Here is a 22,585-nt window from a genome sequence, read left to right as displayed (position 1 = left end):
ATTTGATTGCATTTGTATATGGGATTTATTTCTTTCCTCCTTATAAAGACTTCTATCTGTTTGTATTTTCTTGAATTTCTTTAAGGTATTTATTTATTTCTTCTTTGAAGGCCTCTATCATCTTAATAAGATTTTATTTATGGTCCTTTTCTTGGGGTTTGGTTGTGCTAGGATATAGGATATAATAGGGCACCTGTGTCATGAATTTGTCATATCACTGTGGCTCCTGATCATTTTGTTCTTTCAAAGGTCTTTAGCCATCTGGATATCTTTGGTCTCTAGATGTTCCTGTTGTAGTAGGTATTGGGAAGTAGCGTTAACCTTGATGGTCCTGGTGTAACAGAACTCTGAAGAGTATTCTTCGGTTGTATGATTTCAGATCAGCAGGTGTGTATGGCTCAGGCTCTGTAGATCTGATGAAGATGGGCAGAGAAGTAGTAGGAGAATGGAGGTACGCGTGGAGTAACAGACTTCTCAGGACAGCTGGAGATATCCCAGAGGACTCAGAAAGCAAGGAAGATGGATCAGGAAAGAGAATCCATTTACATGGATTAGGGACCCTCAGGTCTGATGAAGGTGGGCAAAAAGGTAGGGTAATAATTCAAGAAAACTCTTATAAAAGAAAACATTTTATTGGGGCAGGCCTTCAGTTTCAGATGTTCAATCAATTATCATCATAGTAGGAAGCATAGCAGTGTCCAGGCAAATGTGGTACTAAAAGAGCTGAGAGTTCTACATCTTGATCCAAAAGCAGACAACTTCAACTTCTCAGCTTCTTGTTCCGATGTCTAGTGTGTCCACACATGATTTTCTGGAGTTCTCCAAAGAAAGTGGGTCACTTCTCTACCTCTTCCCTCTATAGCACTCTAGGCCCTGACTGACTCTATTTCAGTGTCTCTGCTGTTCCTGGTTGTTATCACATACTACTGGCATTTCCAATACACTGGGGTAGTCTGCTGCAACTAGGCTACACTTTTACCAATAACCCGTCATAAACTCTCTTCATGGTTCCAAGGCTCAATTTAATTAGGCTAAATAATAATTTACATAATTATTTAATTCTAGGCCTTAAACTGCCAGTAAGGCTGTACCTTCACCATTGGTCTTTCTTGACCTTTCACAGTGCCAAGGCTCAGTTGCTCTTCATGATCTTTTCATGTCTTCAAAACCAGTACTGCCTAGGTGATTCTTACACATTATGATGTCCAGCTGCCAGCACGCTATCTACCTCTGGAACACAGCTTCTTTGTGCTCTCAAAAAACACTTCCCATAAGATTTCATCACAGTGATGCTGGTCTCTTCTTAATCACCACTAATTTCTTTCTTAGCTCTAGCTAACCAGCATCAATTATGTCTGATACTTCTTCTATTTTCAGCTCTAAAGCCAGAACCACGTGGCCAAAGCTGCCAAGTTCTACTGCTTGCTGGGGATGGAAAATAGTCCCTTGTTCTACTAGATTTTCACCAGATTTTGGTTTTGATGATTTTTTTTTACGATGTAAGCTTGGCTGTCATTGAATTTGCTGACTTTGAACTAGGAGATCTGCATGGCTTTGTCTCCTGAATGCTTAGAATAAAGGGGTATACTACCATACCTAGACCAAAGCTTTTCTTTACCTGGAACTTTCTCTGTACCAGGCTAGCCTTGAACTTTTCATGGCCACTGTGCCTCAAATATAGGTCAAAAGCATGTGTTATCCTATGTCAAGATCTGGATCAAAAGCCTTTGTCTTCAATCCTCAAAATCTGGTTCACAGGTAAACCTTCCATTTATGAAATAGAGATGATTCCAGAAAAAAATGAAGCTGACATCTGTAGTGGCTATTCCTGATTGTCAATTTGACTATATCTGGAATGAGCTACAATCCAGATTTGGAAAGCTCACCTTTGATCTTGATCTTGAGGCTGGGAAATACAAGTTTCTGACTGGGACCTTGGTATAGGGACCTTGAGGCAAAATGGCTATGAATTCCAGGAGTTTAAGGCAAGGAGATCTCTGAATTCAAGGTCACCAAGGACAAAGCAAGTCCCAGATCCAAGCGTGGTGGTACACTCCTTCTGTTGGAGAGTTACATAAGGACATTGGAAGAAGGAAGAGTCTCTTTCTCTTGCTTGCCTGCCTTGTGGGACTGAGTCACTGCTAGATCCTTGGATGTCCATTCACAGCTGCTACTGATCATTGTTGGAGAGTTAGACTACAGACTGTAAGTTATCAACCAATTCTCTTAGTATATAGAGAACTACACATAAGTTCTGTGCCTCTAGAGGACCCTGACTAAGACAACATCTGAGAATAGTCATCACAATACATCCCTTGTTAATTTGACACACAGTCATATTCCCTACGTCTAAATGAAAACAAAATCAGGTCATAATGACTCCTACCTTAATACAACTTATTCAACTGCAAATATCTAAACAATAAACTTAGCTGAGTGGAATATTGCCCTGAGGTCACCAATCCCTTAATTTTGTTTGCCATCCTTGAACACAGGATTTAGCTCCATTCTATTTTCTGGTATTCCTTTAATCATTGAGCAATATATTTTGTATTTTTCTTCTCTAAGCTTACTACACTTAGTCAACCATAGCAGTGAACCATAGAACAAAGTCTATGCTAGATTTTTTTGAAATTTCCTTGTCAATACAATTAATCCAAATCTCTTCACCTTAGCCTCAGGCAGACTCTTCAAAAGGGTAAAAAAAGCAGCCACATTCTTTACCAAAATATCACAAGAACAATCTCTAGGCAACATACTAAAACTCTTTTTTGAAACGTCCTGAGCCACCTTCCCACTGCCCCCCTCCTCCCAGTTCAAACCACCTCCGTACAGCTGTCTTCCATGCTTTAACTGGTATGACCTGTTAGGCCCAATTTAAAGCATTCAACCGCTTTGCTAATCCAAAGTTCCAAAATCCACATGCCTCCCAACAAAAGTATGGTCAGGCATATCAGAACAATACCCTACCAACTTCTTCTGTCTTATTTAGGATTTCATTACCAGTTTCAGAAGTTCAGATCATTATCGTCATCGTGGTGGAAAGCGTGGCAGTGTCCAGGCAGACATTGTACCAGAATTGCAGAGAATTCTGTATATTGATTCGAAGGCAGTGAGGAGGAGGGTTTGGATCATAAAGCCCAGACTTGAGCATACTTGAGTATGTTAGAACTCAAAACTCCTCCTCCACAGTGACGTACTTCCTCTAACAAGGCTACACCTCCTTCAATAAGGCCACACCTCCTAATAGTACCAATTCTCATGGATCCAACTCATTCAACACTTTATATCCCATTCAGCCCTTTAAACCTCCTGATTTCTGTCTTTTCTCAATGATGTACATTCACATCTGAGAATTTGCAGCTTGGAACTTTGGATGAATGAGAATATATGATGCTTGTCTTTCTGGAAGTGGAGTACCTCTCTCAATAGAATGTTTTCTAAGTCCCTTCATTTACCCAAATATTTTATTTCATTTTTCTTAACACCTGAATAGTATTTCATTGTGCATATATACCACTTAACCATTCATCTATTGAAGGACAGTTACTTTATTTCTGTTTAAAATCTATTGTAAATAAGGCAATAATGAATATTGCTCAGCACATTATCATAGAGTAGAATGTTGAAACCTCTGGGCACATGCCATGGAGTGGTGTAGCTGTGACATGTGATAGACTTACTTACTTACTTACCTACATTATTTATTTGTTTGTTTATTTATTGAGATTCTCAGCACTGATTTCCATAGTGGCCTCATTAACTTCCATTCCCAACACCAGTGTTCCCCTCGTTCTAGTTCCAACATTTGTAGTCCATTGTTTTGTTCATCTTGGCTCTTCTAATTATGGTAAGAGGAAATCTTATTGCTGTTTCAATATTATTAGTAGTATTGAGGATAATGAATAGTTTTTAGTTATTTTTCAGCCATTTTTATTTCTTCTTTTGACAACACTCTGTTGAGCTCCATCACCCATTTTTTAACTGGATTATTTTTTTTGACTCCCTTTGTGAGTTTTTGGCACATTCTGGATATTAAACCTCTCTCAGAATTATAGCTGTCAAGGAATGCTTTCCATTCTATGAGTTTCCTCTTTCATTCAACTGATTGTTTTCTTGGATAGACAAAAGATTGGTTTTTAACCTACATGATCACTTAAAGGACACAATACATTTCTTTTCTCAAGTCTAATTCTCATTGTTTAGATAAATGTCAGTAAAGATACCCTTCCTATGACCAGCACTAGATTGAATCTAAAAGTAACAAAGTATCTATTCATTTATAGAGACAATTTTTAGAAGTAGTTCTTCCCCTTTCTCTCATAATCCTTTACAGCAGCTGTCAATAGATTTCCTGCTGCTTTGTGAAAGGCACCAACAGCTGGAATGGAAAAAACAGGAAGGTGGGTTGGCCTCTGGGTTTATTTTCTTAATTTACCTATCACCTTTTGACAAGAACTGCCATTGTTCAGGAGAAGTTTCTAGATACGGGGCATCAACATTCCTTTTCAAGCTTCTCTGGTATTGAATGAATGCACAATAAGTTAGAAGACCACTCTGCTTTAATTTGAGGACAGTAGCACTCAGCTGTCAGGATACTATTCCATAGCTTATCTCCATTTGAACTTTGTAAAACCAAGTAGCACCTGATGAAAGTTTGAGGCAACATGAAGTTGATAAGGAGTGGACTCTGAATGAAAGTGAAAGTGTAGTGAAGTACAGACTCAGCTCCCACTTTAGGTATGAGACGGAGATGCTAATTCTGCTCATCCTTTCAGTTCTTATCACAGTAACCACAACGTAGAATTATTGAGAGAAATATACAATAGAAATGAAGTAAGACAGTGTCTGGTACACCATAGGCTTCTAATAAAAGCATGTCAAAATATTGTCTCCTTTCATTTATTTAAAGAAAAAAAGCAGATTACATTTATTTAATACAAATTTCTCTGCATTCATTGCTTGTTTGTTTTGCAATTTAAAGATGTTTGACTAAAAAGGAGGAGGAGAAGCAGCAGCAGCAGCTGATTTTATTGAAGGATAACAGATGTGCAGGAAATTTCTTATTCTATAGCAATGCTTTGATTTTATACTCTGAAATTAAGGTGTTTTATTTAATCCTCATATTTTATTACACATATTTTATATGGAAAATGTTTTCTTTTCCACCCCAAGGTTTGCTCACTATAAAACTAAATTGTTTGCATCTTGTGGTTGTTACCCTAGAGGAGTCACACAAACAAACATTGGTCTACAGGAAAAGTTATTTTACCACCCTGTATTTTGAGACAGGGTCTCAGTATATAGCCCAGGCTGGACTGGAATTCACAATGTAGACAAGATTGGCTTCAAAATCACAGCGACCTATCTGTATCTGTCTCCCAAGTACTAGAATTAATGTCATGTGCCACGACGTCTACCAGAAGTATTTTGACCACTGAAAGCAGTGTTTTTCTCCAAAGTCATCTTTATTAGCATTTATTCAGTAAAAAAGTCAATTGTCATCAAGAAACTTTAGTAAACTCATTGTACTATCGGAAGCTTGCTATTTCTTTATAGATTGCTTGACCTGAATACATATTTTCCAGGCAATGTTATTTTTTCTCTTTCTCAAGGCCTGTAAATTTTGGACAAAATATAAACTTTGTTGTTAAATCATTGATATCAAAATGAAAATTTTAACTAAACAATATTTTTAGAAGATGTTGGACACTCTAGAAATCACACGAAATTAAATTTCAAGTCTTATTTTGTCAGTGAAGATTTTAATTTATTTTAGTGCCACTCTGAGATTAATCGTCCAAGTTTTCCTTGGCTGGTTAGTAGCTTTTACTGTATGATACGACTTTTAAAAGATATTCTTTCTGTTTCTTTTTCTTTGTTTTTCTAAAATATCTATCTTTTCTCTTTCACGTCTTCCGTAATTTTGTTGAAACACTCTAGTTTTTCATCTGGCTCATTCTAATCCATAACTGATTATTGAAGCGTTTCGTCACAATTGTGTTAAAGTCCCTGTCAGATTATTTTAGAATCCTTGCCATCTCCACCGCTCACCTTTTGTTCTGTGAGATGCCAGTTTGAAAGGGGAGGGAGTCATTCAGAAGATGAGCCACCTTCTGTTAGTATCCTGTGTTAGAGTCAGATTTCTCCACTGGGTGAAGGGTCATATGCTACAGGGCTTCTAACATGTCTTTCAAGCTTGAAGTCTCCACCACTTCTATGTTCCTTATTACATCTCTCAAAAATTCCCTCTTCTATCTCTGTTGTACTTATAGGAGTATACCCTGCTTAGCATGGAGAAGGATAGATAAATAATTGTGGTATCGTCTGTACTTTAAGACAGAACTCTATGTTTCACAGAGTGAACATCTGTTCTTTTGAAAGTTAAGCACACTTTGTAAAGTAAGCAAAGAAAAAGCAATTTCTTTGCCAGATTATTTTTTCATCCTGAGTTTGACCCAGAATCTGCTACAAAGACACAATCCCCCTATGCTTCGGTTAATGCTTTAAAAAAAGATAAACATAAAAATTTCAGGGAATATTGTACTTAGATGGATTTTAAAAATCTTTAACAAAACTACAGTTGGTTATAGGAAAAGTCATTTGATGGAAAGACAAACAGAATGGGTTATTGTCTAGAATCTGCTTCTCGTTTTATTCCACAACCATACGTGTCTCAATCTGTCTCCATCGTTGCTTTCTTAATCATGGAATTAGAAGAAAATGTCAAATAGGAAATCATTAGGCTTTCATAATGGAGTTGAATTTGGAGGAAGTGTTAGTATTGGACAAAAGTTATTCTGAATGTAAAGCAGTATACCCGATCCCTACCCTTTTATGAAATATTAGGTAATTTATAACATACATTGGTTTATTTACACAGATTAGGCCTCAATTAATAATCTTTCCTTTTCTGTCATGCTTCCTGAGTTCATAATCACTAGTGTATGTGGTAATCCCTAAAGGAATTTATCTTGGAAAAGAGTTTTTGTTGTGCTAATACATAATGTATAGTCATTTACAACCTCATAATTTAACACATGGCAAATACTTTAAAAGTCTCTTTTAAGTGACAGACTATTTTGCCTATGAAAAAGTCTTCCAGATCTCAGCATTCTCCTGAGTGAACTGGATGATACATCAATTTGAGAACTTGTTCAAACTTGAATTTCTGTTAAATTCTGAAATTGAATTTCTCTTCATCACATTTGGGAATATGCCTAGCAATAGAAAATGAAACAATAATTTTTCCTCTTATATCTTAGCTTGATTTATTAAAAATGTTTCATATGTTTTTTTTCCGTTGCTGGCACTATAAATGTGCCTTTGGCTACAATACATTTCAAGCTTCCTAATTGTAATTCTTCATATCAAAAATAAGACCAGAAGGATAACAATGATTCTTTTCAGTTAAATGTTGGCTTTTGGCAAACCTTTGTGAGAACAGTAATTTTGCTTAACAAACTACATATTCATCTCAAACATTGCCCATGAGTTAAGAAAAAGTGCAATACGTTTTTGAAAGACAATTTTAAGGCATAAGTGTGTCTAGGCTATTGAAGAGTTGCAATGAACCTTTACCTTTCAAGAAGACTCAGTAGGAAGTCTATCATTAAACAATCTGCTGGGCAATACCATGTTTAACTATCCTCATTGTTTGATTTTATTGTGTGTTTGTATCAGGAAACTGATTCACATCCTCTGCGTGTGATCTAAAATTACAGTGTTAAGTCTGAGGATATTTGCTGTCAAACACCAAGTACCACATAGCAAAAAACAATAAGGTAGCTGCCCACTACATATTTCCCATACCTTTAAAGAGATTCCCCTTTAATTTCTTGCAAAGTTTTCTTTCAACTGAAAAAAAAAAGAGTTGCTAGCCATAGTATCAGGTATAAGTGATTTTTCTATATTATTGCTCACCCTTTCATGACTATTGGAATACTTGTAAAACCACCTGATGTCAAGTGAGAAAGAAATCTGATTCAGACCAAAACAGATATTGAAAACACTTCTTTCCTTCGCTTAGGAATTCCTCATGTTTTCTGCTTCATTCACCTGTCTGGATATCGACTAGAAATTTCATAGCTTTGTTTTCAATAAGTGAATAATGAACATTTCAAAAAACCCAAGATCAGTTTATTAGCTAATTTTTAAACCAAAGAGAACTACTGCAAGAAACTCCCTCTTTCACCTGCAAGGAAGCACAGAAGATGTCACTTGTACCTTCAACTCATTTCCAAGAGTCTGGAAATTTCCAGTCCAGTGTCTGGAAATACTGAAAGGACTTAGGTGTTTATCCCTTATTATTATTGCTATATTATTAGTATTAGTATTAGTATTAGTATTAGTATTAGTATATCTTTTTTCACAATCTACTTGCCATCTGGTCTACCCTCCAACTACTCCCATCCTACTCTCCCTCCCCTGTCTCCAAGAGGACTTCCCCACTCCCTACTCCCACCCCACAAGACATCCCCACTCCCTGAGGCCTCAAACCTTTCCAGGGTTAGGTCCATCTTCCCTGACTGAGGTCAGATCATTCAGTCCTCTGCTGTAAATGTGTCAGGGGCCTCACATCACCCAGTGTATGCTGCCTGGTTGGTAGCTCAGTGTCTGAGAGATCACAGGGGTCCAGGTTAGTTGAGACTGCTGATCATCCCAGGGACTCTCTCCCTCCTCCTCAGCTTCTTTCAGCCCTTTCCCAATTCAACCACAGGGGTTCCTGGCTTCTGTCCATTGGTTGGATTTAATTTTCTACATCTGATTCTTTCAGATACCAGTTAGGCCTCTCAGAAGACATCCATGCTAAGCTCCTGTCTGTAAGCATACCAAAGCATCAGTCACAGTGTCAGGCCTCAAAGCCTTCCCCAGAGCTGGATCCAAATTTGGGCCGGTCACTTAACCTCCTCTCCCTCAGTCTCCTCTCCATCTTCATCCCTGCAGTTCTTTCAGACAGGAACGACTCTGACTCAGGTTGCCATCCTACAGTCAAGAGATATCTAGTCTCAGTAGGCAAGCAACCATAGGTCAAACAAAACTCTAACTGTGGAAGTATAGAATGACAAGAAAGGGAATCTAGCAGCCTTGGTCTGCATCAGATGGCTCCCTGCAAAGAATCCCTGCAGCCTATGAGCCCCCTTAATCCATGATCCTAGACACTGTGGAGCCTGATTTTAGGTAGGACAGTGAGGATAAGGCATTTAATTTATTCTATCACACATTGAAATATGTTTCATTTTCATTGCTTCTGACTGATAAACAATTTGAAGAGCAATGCTTCCTAGTTTTAGTACGTCGTCTATTTTCTGGGAATGTTGGTTTTCTCTGTGTATGTCGCAATACGAAAAGCCAAAACGACTGTGAGGTTTATGTACAAATAATATACTTTGGACATAGAGTAAAGCAATGACATCATTTGTAGTATAACGAGGCTACATAAACAGTAATCTCCGTGACAATTCTGATGTGACTTTCCAGTCTCTATGTAAACATCTCCTAACTGAAGCGGGGTGAAATCTATTGCCAAGGCGGACTGTCTTTATTGGAGAAGCCCGACTGAAATCTTCTTATTCAACAGCATTCTCTCCATAAAGGTTTAATTTTTGACTTTGGTCTGTGTTCTCTAAAACTATGCCATCCTATATAGTTAACATCTTCCCATATGATTATATAAATATGAATTTAAATGAATTTGAATTGCATAGTACAGTAATTAACTTCTTCATACAGGTTAGTCACATAGCAAGTGTTTAGTAACCAAAAATGGACATATATTTTCATGGATATTGTGCAGAATATCTTTCCTTTTGCAGTAAATTGTATTGATCAGCACAACCTGAGTCAAACATTAAATTTGCATTTCTTAGTTCCTTTCTAATAGGATAATGCTCTGTCTTTTTGTAAATCAAGAATCAAGCAATAAATCATGTTAATTTAGAAAAAATAAACATTTTACTGTTTCACGTTTTACTTTGAACCCCAGGAGACTTCCAGTTAACAGCAAGAGATTGCCAAAGACAAACACATCAAAGAAACACAGCCATGCTTAATAAGCATTTTTTTAGTTTTAAATATTAACATGTATTGTAGAATTGAGATCTATAAGATAAATGTGTAGGGAACATTAATGGCTTTGAGTCCCCAGAGTAAACTTCATTCACAGAATTGTGGTTACACATATTAAAGAGTAAGTGAATAAGTCATGATCCTGGGACCTTTCCTACAGGAGAGAGCAGCTTAAGGAAGTCAAGCATCCAAGCTGACAAGGACACAGCAGGCAAGGAAGTGATTAGTAGGAACGAACGTAACATGAGAATTGCTGGAAAGTGTGTACACTGCTTTTTAGACCATGGTAAGGACACTGTGAGACTAATGTGTCTTGAGAAATTACACTGTCTGGCTAATTGAGACTCATCTTTCAGAAAGCATGGGGTGTGTGTATAAAACAAAAATATGGTGTTATATAACTTATAAAGTTGCTTCCCAAACCCTCTCAGCCTAAATTTCCATTGTATCTTCTCACTGACAATCTCCTTTATCAGTGTCCCCTGAAAATGTGGTTCCAATAATAGGACACAATGTCCCGATGATGCGATAGGAGACACTTAGGAAACAATGCCTTCTCATGAACTGAATGTCATTGTTCCAGCTCATCTGGATTGTTGTCACAGCGTTTCCTAAGTAGTCCAAGTTATTATTGGGGAATTAAACACACATCCATGTTTATCTTTCTAAATTTTATCCTGATTAATTTAGCTCAATGTTTCATATTTCCTGCCTTATTTAAAATATAAATGTAACATGTAATAGCGCTATTCTTTTTATTAATATTTATTCTAAATTATTCATCTATTTTTTCCTAAGGCAAGAGACAGGGATGGAGAATTTTGTGTTTCCCTGACTAGTATCAAAATTTGCAGGGACTGACAGAGGTAATGCTCCTGTTTTAGGTGAATACGAGATCATTACCTACTCCTCAAAAAAATATAATTCCGTTGTAAAATCACTCATTTTATTCTTTTTTCAAAATGGATCTAGAGCCCAAGCCAGCAATTGAATCTCACACTGGATGAGTTAACCATATTAATCAACAGGAACAAAAAATGAAATCATGAAATTTGCAGATGGAGAAACTAGAAAATATTATACAGAAGTGGTCCCACAGAACCCCAAGAGAAAACATAGTATTTTGTGTCTTTCTCTCTATGGCTTCTAGGTTCACATCCTTTGCTTTTTGTGTTAAGGTGGAATGCATGTGGATGCCAGGAAAAGAGACATTATGGGGTATGGCAAGAAAGGGACTTTAGTCGAATCTGGTCAAATGACAGTAGAGAAAGGCACTACTGGGATCAGGGAGTTTCCATCAGGTAGTGGAGTGAAGCAGGTAGATAGGGAAACCAGGAACCAAGAGAAAGGTAGTCTAAATTCAGTGTGTATGAAACAAAACTATATGAAAACGTATGACCATTAAAGTCAAGTAAATGATATGAGGTAATAATGGAATACCTATGATATAAGAACCACCCTTTTGTAAGCTAGATAAAAATAATTTTTTAGAGGAAAGACACTCCTTATTTAAATTGCAAAACAACTGTAAGGTATTCATACATGCCATTTCTGAAGCATTGCTTATGATACTGTATGCTTTTCTGCACATCTTGTTCCAAGTGCTGAGACTGAAGAGCGCTGTCTGATCACCCGTGGATGAGACATTTATCAGCCTGGTTCCCAACATCAAACATCTCAGAAGAGTAAACTGAAAGAGTGTAAAGTTTGAGACTTGGAGTAGTTCTGTGAAATTCTGTCTGCTACACCTGACATTGGTTCATGATTTAACAACAGATGGTGTTTGTCTTTACAAGCCCTGGATAAGATCTGGCTATCAGAATTCTAGCCTGGAGTGGATAAAGGCTACCGAGTTCACATCCATAGATGAAGGCAGCTGACGGCTGATAGTGGAAGAACATTTTTTTTAATTTGTGAGAACAGATACCAGTGGGTTGCCCATGCCCAGTGGATAATCCCATAGCTATGTCCATGTGGACAGCAATAACTGAATTCAGTAGATAAAATGAATATCAAAAGAATATATGAGTCCCGTGGGGGAGGGCCCAGGAGCGGCAGGACCCCTGCCTGAGACACCAACGGAACCTGAAGGAAACAGACCGGATAAACAGTTCTCTGCACCCAAATCCCGTGGGAGGGAGAGCTAAACCTTCAGAGAGGCAGACAAGCCTGGGAAACGAGAAGAGACTGCTCTCTGCACACACATCTCAGACGCCAGAGGAAAAAGCCAAAGACCATCTGGAACCCTGGTGCACTGAAGCTCCCGGAAGGGGCGGCACAGGTCTTCCTGGTTGCTGCCACTGCAGAGAACCCATGGGCAGCACCCCACGAGCGAACTTGAGCCTCGGGACCACAGGTAAGACCAACTTTTCTGCTGCAAGAAAGCTGCCTGGTGAGCTTGGGACACACGGAAGCAGAATTCCTCTAGGACCAGGCACGTTCTGTGTTTACCGGAAGTCCCACACCCGCGGATCCCGGCCCGCAGCAGCTCTCTGCTCCCAGACCCCGTGAGAGAGAGAACCAACCGCCTGGTCAGGTGGGCACTCCTGAGGCTGCAGAGCAGAAGAGACCACCAACACTGCTCACCCCTGCCCACATCCCTGGCCCAAGAGGAAACTGTATTAGGCCTCTGGGCTCCCGTGGGGGAGGGCCCAGGAGCGGCAGGACCCCTGCCTGAGACACCACCGGAACCTGAAGGAAACAGACAGGATAAACAGTTCTCTGCACCCAAATCCCATGGGAGGGAGAGCTAAACCTTCAGAGAGGAAGACAAGCCTGGGAAACCAGAAGAGACTGCTCTCTGCACACACATCTCGGACGCCAGAGGAAAATGCCAAAGACCATCTGGAACCCTGGTGCACTGAGGCTCCCGGAAGGGGTGGCACAGGTCTTCCTGGTTGCTGCCACTGCAGAGAACCCATGGGCAGCACCCCACGAGCGAACTTGAGCCTCGGGACCACAGGTAAGACCAAATTTTCTGCTGCAAGAAAGCTGCCTGGTGAAATCAAGACACAGGCCCACAGGAACAGCTGAATACCTGTAGAGAGGAAAAACTACACGCCCGAAAGCAGAACACTCTGTCCCCATAACTGACTGAAAGAGAGGAAAACAGGTCTACAGCACTCCTGACACACAGGCTTATAGGACAGTCTAGCCACTGTCAGAAATAGCAGAACAAAGTAACACTAGAGAAAATCTGATGGCGAGAGGCAAGCACAGGAACCCAAGCAACAGAAACCAAGACTACATGGCACCATCGGAGCCCAATTCTCCCATCAAAACAAACATGGAATATCCAAACACACCAGAAAAGCAAGATCTAGTTTCAAAATCATTTTTGATCATGATGCTGGAGGACTTCAAGAAAGACGTGAAGAACTCCCTTAGAGAACAAGTAGAAGCCTACAGAGAGGAATCACAAAAATGCCTGAAAGAATTCCAGGAAAACATAAATAAACAAGTAGAAGCCCATAGAGAGGAGACACAAAGATCCCTGAAAGAATTCCAGGAAAACACAATCAAACAGTTGAAGGAATTAAAAATGGAAATAGAAGCAATCAAGAAAGAACACATGGAAACAACCCTGGATATAGAAAAACAAAAGAAGAGACAAGGAGCTGTAGATACAAGCTTCACCAACAGAATACAAGAGATGGAAGAGAGAATCTCAGGAGCAGAAGATTCCATAGAAATCATTGACTCAACTGTCAAAGATAATGTAAAGCAGAAAAAGCTACTGGTCCAAAACATACAGGAAATCCAGGACTCAATGAGAAGATCAAACTTAAGGATAATAGGTATAGAAGAGAGAGAAGACTCCCAGCTCAAAGGACCAGTAAATATCTTCAACAAAATCATAGAAGAAAACTTCCCTAACCTAAAAAAAGAGATACCCATAGACATACAAGAAGCCTACAGAACTCCAAATAGATTGTACCAGAAAAGAAACACCTCCCGTCACATAATTGTCAAAACACCAAACACACAAAATAAAGAAAGAATATTAAAAGCAGTAAGGGAAAAAGGTCAAGTAACATATAAAGGCAGACCTATCAGAATCACACCAGACTTCTCGCCAGAAACTATGAAGGCCAGAAGATCCTGGACTGATGTCATACAGACCCTAAGAGAACACAAATGCCAGCCCAGGTTACTGTATCCAGCAAAACTCTCAATTAACATTGATGGAGAAACCAAGATATTCCATGACAAAACCAAATTTACACAATATCTTTCTACAAATCCAGCACTACAAAGGATAAAAAATGGTAAAGCCCAACATAAGGAGGCAAGCTATACCCTAGAAGAAGCAAGAAACTAATCGTCTTGGCAACAAAACAAAGAGAATGAAAGCACACAAACATAACCTCACATCCAAATATGAATATAACGGGAAGCAATAATCAGTATTCCTTAATATCTCTCAATATCAATGGCCTCAACTCCCCAATAAAAAGACATAGATTAACAAACTGGATACGCAACGAGAACCCTGCATTCTGCTGCCTACAGGAAACACACCTCAGAGACAAAGACAGACACTACCTCAGAGTGAAAGGCTGGAAAACAACTTTCCAAGCAAATGGTCAGAAGAAGCAAGCTGGAGTAGCCATTCTAATATCAAATAAAATCAATTTCCAACTAAAAGTCATCAAAAAAGATAAGGAAGGACACTTCATATTCATCAAAGGAAAAATCCACCAAGATGAACTCTCAATCCTAAATACAAGGGCACCTACATACGTAAAAGAAACCTTACTAAAGCTCAAAACACACATTGCACCTCACACAATAATAGTGGGAGATTTCAACACCCCACTCTCATCAATGGACAGATCATGGAAACAGAAATTAAACAGTGATGTCGACAGACTAAGAGAAGTCATGAGCCAAATGGACTTAACGGATATTTATAGAACATTCTATCCTAAAGCAAAAGGATATACCTTCTTCTCAGCTCCACATGGTACTTTCTCCAAAATTGACCATATAATTGGTCAAAAAACGGGCCTCAACAGGTACAGAAAGATAGAAATAATCCCATGCATGCTATCGGACCACCACGGCTTAAAACTGGTCTTCAATAACAATAAGGGAAGAATGCCCACATATACGTGGAAATTGAACAATGCTCTACTCAATGATAACCTGGTCAAGGAAGAAATAAAGAAAGAAATTAAAAACTTTTTAGAATTTAATGAAAATGAAGGTACAACATACCCAAACTTATGGGACACAATGAAAGCTGTGCTAAGAGGAAGACTCATAGCGCTGAGTGCCTGCAGAAAGAAACAGGAAAGAGCATATGTCAGCAGCTTGACAGCACACCTAAAAGCTCTAGAACAAAAAGAAGCAAATACACCCAGGAGGAGGAGAAGGCAGGAAATAATCAAACAAAGAGCCGAAATCAACCAAGTAGAAACAAAAAGGACCATAGAAAGAATCAACAGAACCAAAAGTTGGTTCTTTGAGAAAATCAACAAGATAGATAAACCCTTAGCCAGACTAACGAGAGGACACAGAGAGTACGTCCAAATTAACAAAATCAGAAATGAAAAGGGAGACATAATTACAGATTCAGAGGAAATTCAAAAAATCATCAGATCTTACTATAAAAACCTATATTCAACAAAACTTGAAAATCTTCAGGAAATGGACAATTTCCTAGACAGGTACCAGGTACCGAAGTTATATCAGGAACAGATAAACCAGTTAAACAACCCCATAACTCCTAAGGAAATAGAAGCAGTCATTAAAGGTCTCCCAACCAAAAAGAGCCCAGGTCCAGACGGGTTTAGTGCAGAATTCTACCAAACCTTCAGAGAAGACCTCATACCAATATTATCCAAACTATTCCACAAAATTAAAACAGATGGAGCCCTACCGAATTCCTTCTACGAAGCCTCAATTACTCTTATACCTAAACCACACAAAGACACAACAAAGAAAGAGAACTTCAGACCAATTTCCCTTATGAATATCGATACAAAAATACTCAATAAAATTCTGGCAAACCGAATTCAAGAGCACATCAAAACAATCATCCACGATGATCAAGTAGGCTTCATCCCAGGCCTGCAGGGATGGTTTAATATACGGAAAACCATCAACGTGATCCATTATATAAACAAACTGAAAGAACAGAACCACATGATCATTTCATTAGATGCTGAGAAAGCATTTGACAAAATTCAACACCCCTTCATGATAAAAGTCCTGGAAAGAATAGGAATTCAAGGCCCATACCTAAATATAGTAAAAGCCATATACAGCAAACCAGTTGCTAACATTAAACTAAATGGAGAGAAACTTAAAGCAATCCCACTAAAATCAGGGACTAGACAAGGCTGCCCACTCTCTCCCTACTTATTCAATATAGTTCTTGAAGTTCTAGCCAGAGCAATCAGACAACAAAAGGAGATCAAGGGGATACAGATCGGAAAAGAAGAAGTCAAAATATCACTATTTGCAGATGACATGATAGTATATTTAAGTGATCCCAAAAGTTCCACCAGAGAACTACTAAAGCTGATAAACAACTTCAGCAAAGTGGCTGGGTATAAAATTAACTCAAATAAATCAGTTGCCTTCCTCTATACAAAAGAGAAACAAGCTGAGAAAGAAATTAGGGAAATGACACCCTTCATAATAGACCCAAATAATATAAAGTACCTCGGTGTGACTTTAACCAAGCAAGTAAAAGATCTGTACAATAAGAACTTCAAGACACTGAGGAAAGAAATTGAAGAAGACCTCAGAAGATGGAAAGATCTCCCATGCTCTTGGATTGGCAGGATTAATATAGTAAAAATGGCCATTTTACCAAAAGCAATCTACAGATTCAATGCAATCCCCATCAAAATACCAATCCAATTCTTCAAAGAGTTAGACAGAACAATTTGCAAATTCATCTGGAATAACAAAAAACCCAGGATAGCTAAAGCTATCCTCAACAATAAAAGGACTTCAGGGGGAATCACTATCCCTGAACTCAAGCAGTATTACAGAGCAATAGTGATAAAAACTGCATGGTATTGGTACAGAGACAGACAGATAGACCAATGGAATAGAATTGAAGACCCAGAAATGAACCCACACACCTATGGTCACTTGATTTTTGACAAAGGAGCCAAAACCATCCAATGGAAAAAAAGATAGCATTTTCAGCAAATGGTGCTGGTTCAACTGGAGGTCAACATGTAGAAGAATGCAGATCGATCCATCCTTCTCACCCTGTACAAATCTTAAGTCCAAGTGGATCAAGGACCTCCACATCAAACCAGACACACTCAAACTAATAGAAGAAAAACTAGGGAAGCATCTGGAACATATGGGCACTGGAAAAAATTTCCTGAACAAAACACCAATGGCTTATGCTCTAAGATCAAGAATCGACAAATGGGATCTCATAAAACTGCAAAGCTTCTGTAAGGCAAAGGACACTGTGGTTAGGACAAAACGGCAACCAACAGATTGGGAAAAGATCTTTACCAATCCTACAACAGATAGAGGCCTTATATCCAAAATATACAAAGAACTCAAGAAGTTAGACTGCAGGGAGACAAATAACCCTATTAAAAAATGGGGTTCAGAGCTAAACAAAGAATTCACAGCTGAGGAATGCCGAATGGCTGAGAAACACCTAAAGAAATGTTCAACATCTTTAGTCATAAGGGAAATGCAAATCAAAACAACCCTGAGATTTCACCTCACACCAGTGAGAATGGCTAAGATCAAAAACTCAGGTGACAGCAGATGCTGGCGAGGATGTGGAGAAAGAGGAACACTCCTCCATTGTTGGTGGGATTGCAGACTGGTAAAACCATTCTGGAAATCAGTCTGGAGGTTCCTCAGAAAATTGGACATTGAACTGCCTGAGGATCCAGCTATACCTCTCTTGGGCATATACCCAAAAGATGCCTCAACATATAAAAGAGACACGTGCTCCACTATGTTCATCGCAGCCTTATTTATAATAGCCAGAAAATGGAAAGAACCCAGATGCCCTTCAACAGAGGAATGGATACAGAAAATGTGGTACATCTACACAATGGAATATTACTCAGCTATCAAAAACAACGAGTTTATGAAATTCGTAGGCAAATGGTTGGAACTGGCAAATATCATCCTGAGTGAGCTAACCCAATCACAGAAAGACATACATGGTATGCACTCATTGATAAGTGGCTATTAGCCCAAATGCTTGAATTACCCTAGATCCCTAGAACAAACGAAACTCAAGACGGATGATCAAAATGTGAATGCTTCACTCCTTCTTTAAATGAGGAAAAAGAATACCCTTGGCAGGGAAGGGAGAGGCAAAGATTAAAACAGAGACTGAAGGAACACCCATTCAGAGCCTGCCCCACATGTGGCCCATACATATACAGCCACGCAATTAGACAAGATGGATGAAGCAAAGAAGTGCAGACCGACAGGAGCCAGATATAGATCGCTCCTGAGAGACACAGCTAGAATACAGCAAATACAGAGGCGAATGCCAGCAGCAAACCACTGAACTGAGAATAGGTCCCTCGTTGAAGGAATCAGAGAAAGAACTGGAAGAGCTTGAAGGGGCTCGAGACCCCAAAAGTACCACAATGTTAAGCAACAAGAGCTTCCAGGGACTAAGCCACTACCTAAAGACTATACATGGACTGACCCTGGACTCTGACCCCATAGGTAGCAATGAATATCCTAGTAAGAGCACCAGTGGAAGGGGAAGCCCTGGGTCCTGCTAAGACTGAACCCCCAGTGAACTAGTCTATGGGGGGAGGGCGGCAATGGGGGGAGGGTTGGGAGGGGAACACCCATAAGGAAGGGGAGGGGGGAGGGGGATGTTTGCCCGGAAACCGGGAAAGGGAATAACACTTGAAATGTATATAAGAAATACTCAAGTTAATAATAATAAAAAAAAAAAGAAAGGAGAAAAAAAGAATATATGCAAACAGACAAAACCAAAGTTGGGAAAAATATGTTCAAAGTTCTTGGACAGAGTTGTAGAGGTGCTAGGTAAAAATATATGGGTAAGATACATTGCAGACATGCATGAAATTTTCAAAGAATGAATTAACATGTTATGTGTAAAAAAGAAGAAAGTAATTGTGAGGAGAGGTAGAGAGGCTTAGAGAGTATCAGTAGCTTTCCTTGCTGGAACAGTTCATTCAATTTAGTAACTATCTTAATTTATGAAACTAACTGACGCCAAAGCTCGCTTCTATCTATGATACTGAATGAACATAAGACCAGATAGACTGGAACAGAGTAGTGCATGGCTTCTGAACAAACATGTCCCTTTGTCACAGAGTTCAGATAACTAAATAAATATACCATGTTCTTGTGAATGTGTGTGAGAGATGGAAAGAAAAGGGGGAAGGATGGAAAGATGAAAAGATCAGAATGGAATTCATGGATGGATTCAGATTTGTCTTCCAGAAAGCCATTGCCATGATGTCATGGTATGGCTCCGTGTGATATTATGGATTATATGCATTACTGTGGTGATAAAAATGCCACTGACTTTATTATGAATAACTAAGACATACAGGACTTCTCAAAACCTTGAAAATACTTCCTTACCCAATCCACTGCACTCTTCTCCACTGTGCCTTTTCTCATAATATTGCTCATAATATCTACTGCCGCTGATGCCGCTGAGGATCCCTCAGGACCAGACATGTCAGGCCAGTTCCCTGTTGAGGATCACCTGTGCATGAAGAGGCTTCCCAATCACAATTGCCACCTCTTGTCATCTCTCTACCTTACGGAAGAAGTCACAAGGATATGGGCTTTTCTGTCCAGCTGACTACTTTATTTTTCTCCATTTAATTCACTTTTGAAACCATGTTATTATTTTATCGATTTTCTGTTCCTCCCTAGATTTTATGACCCACTAAACAGAGACTTTTGTTTCTTTAGCTTATTGCTATAATTCAAGTACTTAGAACCATGCTTTGACTACAACAGCTAAGCAGTATTCTCAAAATTTATCAATGATATATATTGGGATTTCAAAAATATTTCGTTTATTTGCTACTTATTAAAAACCCATTAAGTCACGGAAGAAAACTATTTCAAACATCATAATTAGTCTCATTGTTTATTCTTTCATTTGAAAATACTTAATTGTATATATTATGAGGCATAAAAATAACATGATTCATGACTACAAGCTAAAATGATTAAATTGAGTTAGCTAACTTACTCAAATCCTTAGCATTTTGTTTGAAATCTTCTGAAATTTATTGATTTTTTGAGACAGATGGTAATCTGTTATTATATCTATCAAGTTGTAAAATAGAAAGCTTGAAACATGTTACAAACTTTGATCATCCTCTCCCTACTCTACTTGGCTCCTGTCTAGCCACCAATCTAGTCTCTGCTTCCCTGACATCATTTATTCTAGGTTCCATGTGAGAGAATATGTAGCACTTGACTCTCCATGTTGGTATATTGTACAGTACAATCCATGTCATGCAGATGACAAGAGCTCCTTCTGTCTTAAAGCTGCATTCAGTTTGTGTGTATGCACATGGATGCATTCATCAGTCTACCTTCTTAGCCCTTTTAAGTAGAGCTCCTGTGAACACAGCAATGAGACATCATGTGTGTAAGTCTGGATTTCATTTCCTATAGATCTTCACTGATTAGTGGGGTTTTTGAGATCACGTGGTAGCTTCATTTTTAATTTGTGAGGAGTGTCCACTCTGTTATTCATAAAGCCTTTGCGAATCCAAATATCCACTAAGCATATTTATGAGTCCTTTTGTGTCCGCATCCTCACCAGCAGTTGTTATCACTTTGTCATTATTTGAACGACACTCTGATAGATGTTCGAAGATACCTCAATGTGGCTTTGTTTTCATTTCCTGTTGATTACTCATGCTGGACTTTCTTTTCATTTACCAGCCTTTTGTATGTCACTTTCCCTAACACTCGTTTTTTTTTTATTGTATTGTTAACTCATTTGTGGTTTTCAAATATCAGTGCCTTATTGGATATATGGCTCACAAATATTTCTAACCAATCCAGAGCTTTTGATGGCACTACTGATGTCTCTTGATGGCCTGTTCTTTAATGAAGGGAGATGGAGGGGATAGAGATTAGGGGAGAGGAGAGGTGGAAGGGTTCTTAGAAAATTAGAGGAAGGAAACACTGTAGCTGGGATGTATTGTATGAAAGAAGAATCTATTTCAATAAAAACAAATTTAAAATGTTATAATCTGTCTTTGAAGTTAAAGAATCTACTTGGTCTATTGTCCCTAATGAAACCCATGATTGTTCACAAAATCAAAGCAATAGTGGCGTCGATGAAGGATAAATCTTAGTTAATCTGCAGGTCTTAACATTTCTATGCATAGACATTTTAGAATGTATAAATCAGAAATGTAATTCCATTTGATCACATAATTTATTTTCTACTTATTTAAGGTGAGTTTGAAGTTCACAGATCTTTAAGATAAATATATAAATTATAGATACATATGGTTCCTAATTTTGTTCTAACATTATGAAAATAAAATGAATAAAAGTAGTTTTATATCAATTATAAATTGTTCTTTGGCCTGAGCTGCCAATGGTATGCAGAGGAATGCATCTATTAGAACGTGAACAAGTCCACTGAAAGGTCAGGCTATATCAATAAATAAAAAAGCCAAGCAAGCCTTGATAATGACCAGATCTCTAGAAAGTTAATGTATTTCTGCCATGAAAAATCTATTAGTCCTGGCCACGAATTCCAAATGTAGTGCAAAGATGATTTGGACAGAACGAGCATGTGATAAATTATTATTAACATTTAATCACTCATATTTCAAATTTCAGAGATCAGAATTCAAACCCCATTATTTTATAGTATCTATTATCATATTAAAATAATAATTTTGTGTTTTAAGCCTTATTAAATTGGGTAGCTTTGTCCTGCATTCTTCCATCAGGAAGATTTATATGTCATATTTGGTGGATCTTGCAGGGCACAAATTAGCTCTGTCCGGATCTAAGGAGGTTCCTAATAAAAGTTAAGTTATTGGACTGACTCAGCAAGATTTGAGGAGTTTTCCATTTTTTAATCACAATTACTTCATTTCCTTTTCAACATAAAGAGTGAAGAAAATGATGGTGACAGGGACAAATTCATCATGATTTGATGACATCTGATTTTACAAGATGGTCATTTCTGTTGACACCAGAAAAATCCTCCTTGAATAAAGTTAATTAACATTCTGATTGCTACTTTTTAGCTTTTATCCGATATTAAAACAACAGACTAGTAGTACACATGCTCATAAACTGAAAGTTTGATTAGGATAGCCCATACCTAGAGTTTGCATGCTTGAATGTACATTAAGAGCATCTGAATCAAAACATTTCCAGAGACTGAAGTTGTGTGACTGGGAAATCTTAGGAGGAGATTTTGAAGCTCTTGAGGCTCTTCATCTTTGCCACAGAACACTTTTCCGTGTGCATTTGTGTTCCTCACAGGGACAGCTTTACAACACTTACCGAATTCAAAGCCAAT

The sequence above is a fragment of the Rattus norvegicus genome, chromosome 4, assembly GCF_021556685.1.
Source record: "Rattus norvegicus strain SHRSP/BbbUtx chromosome 4, alternate assembly SHRSP_T2T, whole genome shotgun sequence".
NCBI classification, from domain to species: Eukaryota; Metazoa; Chordata; class Mammalia; order Rodentia; family Muridae; genus Rattus; species Rattus norvegicus.
Note: the sequence above shows the minus strand (reverse complement) of the source record.